General features: G+C 52.4%; 1 protein-coding gene across 1 annotated transcript in view; it reads left to right on the top strand.

The window, feature by feature from the left end:
- The first annotated feature begins 274 nt into the window (after positions 1-274).
- Positions 275-8,097, top strand: part of GALNT2 (polypeptide N-acetylgalactosaminyltransferase 2) — a 164,696-nt gene continuing 156,873 nt past the window's right edge. The window contains exon 1 of the mRNA XM_036277437.1: positions 275-293. The gene's annotated coding sequence lies outside the window, so the exon portion shown is untranslated. The remainder of the gene's footprint in view (positions 294-8,097) is intronic.

Genomic DNA, 8,097 nt, shown 5'->3' with positions numbered 1-8,097 from the left:
AGCTCCCACCTTCCCTTCCAGGTCCACAGACATTCAGGCTGAGCGTCTCCTCCCAGGGCCTTGGCAGCTGGCCCGCCCTGTGGGTTCCCTGGTGTTCCTCCGACCCCCGGTGCGGGCTGGGGAAGCCTGGCTCGCTACCTTCCGTGTTTTCTGCGTTGTTTATTTATTCCAGGAAGAGAGTGTGGCTGGTGTGAGGAGGATTCTGTTTCAGAGGTCTGCACGCAGAAATAGTAGACAAAGCCTAGAAACCTGGCCTCCTCAGCTGACAGTCAGGAAACGCAGAACATACACATGTAAGTGCTAATTAGGCAGCTGGGATGGTGGCACCGGGGCTGATGGAGCCAGGGAGCTGGTATAGTAGAGCAGGGGCACTGGGATGATGGGGCAGGGAGCCGGATGGTGGAGCCGGGGAGCCAGGCTAAGAGATGACTTTTAAAGATTGCTCGTGGCAGCAGGTTGAAATGTTTCAAGATTTAGAATCCCATTCTAAGGCATTGGTCTCTCCTTTCAGAAGACTGTCGTGGCTGGTAAGTGGTGCCCAGAGAGTATAGAAGGAAATAGTCACCTTTGGGTGTTTAGTTTCTTCAGGGTGATAAGAACAGGAATGCAGTGCGTTTATTTGGTGGCTCTGAATGAGTGTGACCAACTAGAACAGCATGTGTATGAGAGTGTTGATGGTCCCTCCGGGCATCTCTTGGCCCTTCCCCTGGGGAGGGGTCACTGCCCCATCCTCTCATCTGCGTGCATCCCGAGGGAGGTGGTGTCTGGGACAAACCAGGAGAGGAACCTGGCCATGGCAGGCCTGACCTCTTCTCGACCAGCCTCCGGATGTTGGGCCGAGGGCCCCTGGGGTCTGTCACCCTAGCCAGGGCCAAGGTTACCCAGCAGAGCAGCCCAGGGGAGAGTGAGAGCAGGGGCCAGGATGCGTTGTAACAGTGTGGCATGTTCCCCCCGTAGCAGACCCTCCACTGAGCCCAGGCTCCAGGCCATTCTCAGCACAGGGACCCCACCAGTCAGAGCCTGTCTCTCACCAGTATTCACACAGCACCAGCCGTGAGCTGGGGGCTGGGCCACACAGGAAACACGGTGACACACACATTCCCAAGTGCCCGCCATGCCCTGACCACCCTCTGACATGTGTTCACTCACTGACCATGCTTCTTCTTTTTGCCTTGGCTTGCCTGGGCACCGGGTTCATCCTGGCTCCAGGACCTTTGCACATGATCTCCATTCCGGATGGTCTTCCACCACATCAGCATGGCTGGATCCCTCCCATCATTAGTTCTCCCCCAAATGTCCGTTCCTCTGCCCCTTCTTTTTTTTTTTTTTTATTATTTTTAATTTTTTTTTTTTTTTTAACATCCTCACCCGAGGACATTTTTCCATTTTTTGTTCAGGTAGAGTGGGAGGGAGAGAGAGGAAGGGAGAGAGAGAGAAACATCGATGTGAAAGGGACACATCGAGTGGTCGCCACCCGCACAACCAACCAGGGCCGGGGACAAACTGCAACCTCGGTATGTGCCCTTAGCGGGAACCGAACCCGGGTCTCTCCGGACCGCAGGCCGATGCTCTAACCGCTGAGCCAAACCGGCCAGGGCACCTCTGCCCCTTCTGATGATTATCTTGCTTTTTGGCAATGAGTCTCCAATCTGTGACAGCTGATGTCTGGCAGAGGTCACCAAGGTAGGGAGCCACCATCATTTCTGGTGCAGATCTGGCTTTTCTCCACGTGCGGTGTGAATGCGGACTTAGAGGAGACCAGAGCGTCTGCCTTTTCCTGCAGAAATGCTGCATTGGCGTTGCAGCTGGACAGGCCCAGTGGTGTGTGTAAGCTGAGCTAGTAAATCATCGCACCTTAATGGGTGGAGGTGCAGCTTCCCCTCGTCTGAGGTGGAGGGAGCTGCAGGGACGCTGAGGTTGGGGGAGAGGTACCGAGCAATAGAATTGTAGACTGTTTCTAAGCAGTCTCATCCCTTCCAGCGGCACTTAGAAGAGTTTTTCATTATTAATCCGCCTACCACCAAATTAGCATCACAAAATGGTCCTGCATTTAGATGGTGATCTTTACATAGTCACCCAGGTGAACACGGCTTCTGGGCAGCCTGCCGGTTCAGGGCTCACTGCTGGAGTGGGGATTAGGCATCTGATGTTCTTTGACTCATTACATTCCGGAGTTTGGGGGCGCCCGCTCTCACTGGTTATTCTCATGCTCTGTGCCTTCGATGACCACGTATAAGACAAGACGGTGTTGCTAGGCCAGTGCTTGCTGGTGTGGGTTTTGCAGGTGTGACGGGTTGGTTGGAGGTGGATTTGTGTGAGCTGTTGAGAGCACCGGAGGCAACCCTTGGAGCCCATATGGCGGGCACCCAGTTTGTGCACGCTTGAGTCTGTGCCCTGAGGTAGCTGGACACTCCTTGCACAGGGAGCAGGCTCTTTGGTGGCTCCTGCTGGAACACCTCCAGCAACCTGTGCAGGTGCAGCCGGCCTACCAAGTGAATGCAGGTGACGCTCGATGTGCCGGTGACGGCAGAGGTCTGTCCCCTTCGTGGGATGTCAAGAGGCAGTGATGCATTTTATTCCAGGACTTGGAATTCTTAGGGTGCAAGAGGAGGAACTGAGGAAATTATGTCCTTGATTATTTGGAGAGTTTGGAGGTACAGAACAACATGAGACCCTCAGGGAGGACCCTGGAGTCCTTTGAGCCAGAACTCGGTGAGAGGGGACGACAGTGGTTAGTGAGAGCACATCGCTCTGCCCTGGGGCAGGAAGTGGTTGTCCAGTAGAGCCCCTCTTAACGCCACCAGCCTGTTATTGGGGGCGGGGTGGGGTGGGGTGGCATGGGGGTGCATAGGCAAGGGAAGGGGCACAGGACAGAGGGGAGTGTTATGGGAGAATGACTCACTCACCCTTTGGAAATTGGAGCTCTCACTCTTTTTACGTTTTTTGGGAGTATTCTTATTGACCGAAGAGGAAGCCAGCCTCAAAATGAGCAGTTTTCTTTGTGTGCTAAAGGGTTTACTTCCCTTTTCACTCCTTGTTTCTCCTCCTCCGTTTCAACCCGGCACAGGACGTAACTTTTGCAGAAGTGAGGATTCAGTGGCGGACTGAATCCCTGGCTTGGATCTCTCGCTTGGAGCAGTTAGTGACTCGACACTGAGAGCCGTGTTCAGGGCCCAGCGCTTCCTGCCCGCTGTGTCCGCTGTGCTGTGGGGGGCACTTGGGGGACAGAGTGCTCTGTGGAGAGATGCAGGACGGTGTGTCTCGGCTCCACTTCCTCCTGTGTGTCCTCGGACAAGTGCCTTTTTAAGTCTCTGTCACCTTCTCTGCAGGTGGAGATCATGACAGGGCCTGCTTCCTGGAGCTCTGGTACAAGGATGACATGCGATGTTGCTTGTCAGTCACTGGTCACCCTGCGCCCAGGCACATAGGTAGAAGGTGCTCATTAAAGTGTGTATGTGTGTGTGCACCTTAACTCATCCAGGCAGTCATTCCCTGTCTGCCGCCACAGACACACACGTGCACATGTGCGTACACACACCTTCCCTTCTTCCTGGCCGAAAGGTGTGCATTGGTCATCCTGTTAGAACCACAGGTTATTTTGCGGAGGCCAGCACGCTTTTATCCACCCCAGACAGAAAGGTGTCCCCCCTGGAAAGTGCCTGAAGAGGGCATCCTTCCTGTGGCGGGTACCGAGCATGCGCCTGGCACAGCCCTTCCAACCTGCACACACCCCGCGGAGAGGAGCTGGCCGGTTAGGGCACGTTTGCTTCCCACACGTGCCAGCTGCCTCTTCTGATGGACACGCTGATTGCTGGAATGGTGCAGGGTGGAGGAGCCTGCCTGTCCATGCACTCGGGTCACTGCAGTGAAATGAAATCTCGGGACTGCAGTTGCCTCAGACTCTTCCTGCTGTCATCTGTCCGCTTTCTTCCTCCCTGTGTCTTAATTGGTTTTCCTCGAAGCTTGCGTCTTTCTTCCCTTTACTCCTTCACAACCCCTCCCCCAGGACAGCCAAACTGTAGTCCGGTGGTTTCCAATCAGGCCACTCTTTAGGAACATGCGGGGAGATTTTAAAAAGACAGATGCCTAGGACCTGTCCCAGCCCAGCGAAACCAGATGTGTGCTTCAAAACAGGCTCCTGGTGATTCTTGCTGCTGGGCTTGGGAACAGGTGGTCAGGAAGGCATTACTGAGAGTTGCCCTTACATGCAGAAGTGAACATTGGTGGGCATAGAATGGATGGAGTGCCACTGAGTTACTAAATGATGCTTTTAGTCATGAGTTGTTATTCTGGAAGCTCCAAGAAGCTTGCTATTTACATGAAGAATAATGAACAACAGATACGAAAATGACAGTTTAGAGATTAAAGAACATACACGTTTTCTTACAGGCTCTGGACTGAGTGAAGACGGCGTGGATTGGGGTATTCAGTAGTTGAGCTGTCATGGATTTTTCTTTTCTCTGTTATTTTGATCTGGGGTTTATTGTTGTTTTGAGGCTGGGGGTTTGACTGCATATGTGAGGGTCAGTGACCTTGAAGATATACTTCTCAAGGACATATCACTTCTTGCGTGACCTGGATCATGCACCAGCTGACTGACGTGTTGGGAACTTGGTCACCATTAGAGGATGCTGACCTTTGCTGTCATGCTGCCTAGGAGGCACTTATCTCCTGGGAGAAATACACAGCGCCGTCCCTTCCAGTCTGACCTGGAGCCCATGGGTGCGGGTGAGCCCCACACAGTGTGTTTGCATCGTGGGGAGGGGACCCTGCAGCCCAGCTTCTGCCCTTTCCCGGCAGGTGTGAGCTTTAGGAAGGATCGGGTCGTGCCTGTTGAGAGGCAGAGTGGGGAGGGGAGGGGTGGAGGGTGCGTCTTAGGGTCCTGGATGGCATGTGTGTGTGACACATTTGTGGAAACAGTTAAGGCTAAAATGATTATTTTCTTTAAAAGACCTGATACATTTCCCAGTGTGTAAATCTCATGTAGTCCAACTTGCAGTTAAAATAAGAGGCCCCTGAGCTGTTTCAGACTGAGCTTTGAGAGAAAGCATCACCGTGGCTGTAGGGGTCTCGTTCTGGGTTTAGGAACTCAATTTTATTATTATTGTTAATTATTATTATTTTATTATGAGTTCACCTAGGACATTACAGTCAGAGACGGGCTAGCACGACGCGGGGTGGACGCTGCTGGTAATCAAGCCCTCGTGAGCTGGCGCTGGCACGGCCGTGTGAGCAGGCTCCTGGGCACAGGCACGCAGGGGACACAGCTGGCCGGGCACACGGCTCCTGTTCTAGAGGCTCATTCCCTCCGTCTGTGGAAGCTTGATGAACTGGTCTCCACTGTTCTGGGCATATTTCTGTGTATAGAATCAATACCCACTCCCTGGGGTAGTGGTGGAGATTCGTTTTTCAAAACACGCAGTGTGCAGTTTGTTAAACTGTTGTCTCAGTTCCAGTCTTCTAGACTGCCCTGTGAGGCCTGAGCTGGCACTCTGCTCACCACGTTTCTGCTCTGCCCTTGGCTCCCTGGCAGGCCGTGCCAGGGGCAGCGGGCAGGGACTCGCAAGATGGGTACAGAGGAGGGATTGAGCCTTCCTCTTGGCTCCTGTTCCCCTGAGTGGCCCCGTGAACACCTCCACCTCAGCTGCAGCAGAGGGACCCCGCTTGTAGCATGAGCAGAAATAGCCGATTGCCCCTGTCTGGGTCTGGGGCCCCTTCCTCTGAGTTTGCACGGTTCAGTAACTCCAGCTTCCCCCTTTGTCCCTCAGTCCTGGGCCAGTGGCTGCTTCCTGCAGCAGCTACCCCCTGATTTCTTTGTGCTTCTTTCAGTAACCTGGTTAACAATTTGCATTAAAGCTTCTGTGTTTAAAAGCTTGTGTAGTACCCGGCCGGTGTGGCTCAGTGGTTGAGCGTCAGCCCAGGCACCAAGAGGCCGCTGGTTTGATTCCCGGTCAGGGCACATGCCCAGGTGGTGGGCCCGATCCCCAGTGGTGGGCATGCAGGAGGCGGCCAGTCGATGTTCTCTCTCATCGATGTTTCTGTCTGTCTCTCCCTCTCCCTTCCTCTCTCTAAAATCAATAAAGAAAAAAAATTATTTTAAGCTTGTGTAGTGTCTGAATTCTAGAAATTGAATCCTGACTGATACATCTGATTTTCTTTTCAATATTCTTTTTGTTGTTGATGTTAATCTTCACCTGAGAATATTTTTCCATCGATCTTGTTTTTTTTTTTAGAGAGAGTGGGAGGGAATGAGAGAGAGAAAGAGAGAGAGAGAGAGAGAGAGAGAAACATCAGTGTGAGAGAGACATGGTTGTCTCCTGAACGACCCCAACTGGGGCAGGGGATTTGAACCTGCAACCCAGGTATGTGCCCTTGATGGGGAATCAAATCTGCGACCCTTCGGTCCTCGGGCCAATGCTCTAACTGCCGAGCCAGACTGGCCAGGGTCTTTTCAACGTTCTTTAGTTATTGTTCAGCAAAATGATTTCCTGAGACATATTATACTTAATTAGATGACAGTTTACCTGTTTTCTTGGTCTTTTGCTGGAGTCTTCCTGATGAGACTTTGCTTGGACTCGGGCTTTGAGACGTGCCCGCTTCTCCCCGCTGCATTTCTAGGTCACCGGCCGCGGGGGAGGGTTATTTCCCAGAAAGGTTGCCCCGATGCCTGACGTCATTCATTCTGTTGGTTCCTGTCGGCGTGGTTTTTGGAAGTTGATGTTTACCAACCTCATTTTCAAATTCTGTGTTTATTATGCCACAACTCTGAAATTTCCTTCCCCTTCTAGATGGTGGCCAAGGGGTATGTAATCTACATATGGGTCTAAAAAGATTGGCGGCAGCGTATGAGAAAAAGCATGTGTACTATGCTGTGAACACAGATTCGTTAAAACAAGAGTTTAAAAGTCTAGGGCCAGGTACGATTTTGGGGGGTGGGGAGAGAGGATGGGGGGACAAGGAGAAGAAGAAGTGGCTGGAGAACCAGAGGATGGAGGAGCTACACGGAGCCTCCCTTGGGCCAGGTCCTGGGCAGGTGTTTCCCGTCTGTGTTCAGGAGACCCCTCTGCACAGCCCTACACAGCAGGCGTTGTCATCCCCATTTGTGGGGCAGGAGCCCGAGACCCGAAGGTGGCCAGTCTGGCTCCGGTGCCCACATGCTTCTCGGCAGGTGTGCTGACACTAGACCCGGGGCGGCACCTGCAGCTGAATGGTATCTCGTCCTGGTAGCTTAAAGCAAACAAGGAAACGTGTTGGGTTACGTTGTTCTCATTTGCTAATAAAACGAAGCATTTCCTTATGAAGGACAAACATATTCTTCCCTTCGCGCTCGCTAAGCACCGAGTGGACTTTAAAAGGTCATTGAACATCATGATGGATAGTGCCATTTGGGGAAAAGTATCAGAAACTAAATGCAGAGATGCACATGTGGCCACTGATTTAAGTCCACACCTAAAGCCGGAGCAGGAACAGGAAACCATTACCGGGTGAAGGGGGATCTGCCAGAGGAAATGATGGTCTCTGGCTGAAGCCGGACCAAGAGCTGTGACCTGGTCAAGGGTGAAACTGAAGAGGCCGGGCCAGTTCCTCGTCCTCTGTGTCCCCTTCACTCCGCACAGGCAGCATGAGATGGTTGCTAAGAGATTAAGCCTTTGGCCCTGACCAGTTTGGCTCAGCAGTTGAGCGTCGGCCTGTGGACCAGAGTCCCGGGTTCGGTTCCTGCTAGGGGCACGTACCACACACACAAAAAAGAGAGAGATTAAGCCTTTGTAAGTGGGTTAGAACCCACCCTGTACCATTTATTGCCGAGTAAACTTGGGCCAGCTGCTTAATCTCTAAGCCTTAGCTCCGTCACTTAATAAGTGGGGCAAATAACAGCATTACTGTTCTTCTGATTTAACTTCACACACTTTCCCCTCAAATAGCTGGAGAGCTTATGTTGAAAGGAATAGATGTAGTAGAATTAAAAATTCTCAAAAGAGAAATAAACAGAGCCAGACAATTTGGGGAAGGGAGACACAGAGCCCAGTGGGTGGAGGTTCGCCTGGAATACAGTTGGGTGCCTCCCAGCAATTTCCTATAATCGTCCCCACAGGTCTG

Source organism: Molossus molossus, unplaced genomic scaffold (genome assembly GCF_014108415.1).
Source record: "Molossus molossus isolate mMolMol1 unplaced genomic scaffold, mMolMol1.p scaffold_m16_p_23, whole genome shotgun sequence".
NCBI classification, from domain to species: domain Eukaryota; kingdom Metazoa; phylum Chordata; class Mammalia; order Chiroptera; family Molossidae; genus Molossus; species Molossus molossus.
This window is presented reverse-complemented; position numbering and strand designations above follow the sequence as displayed.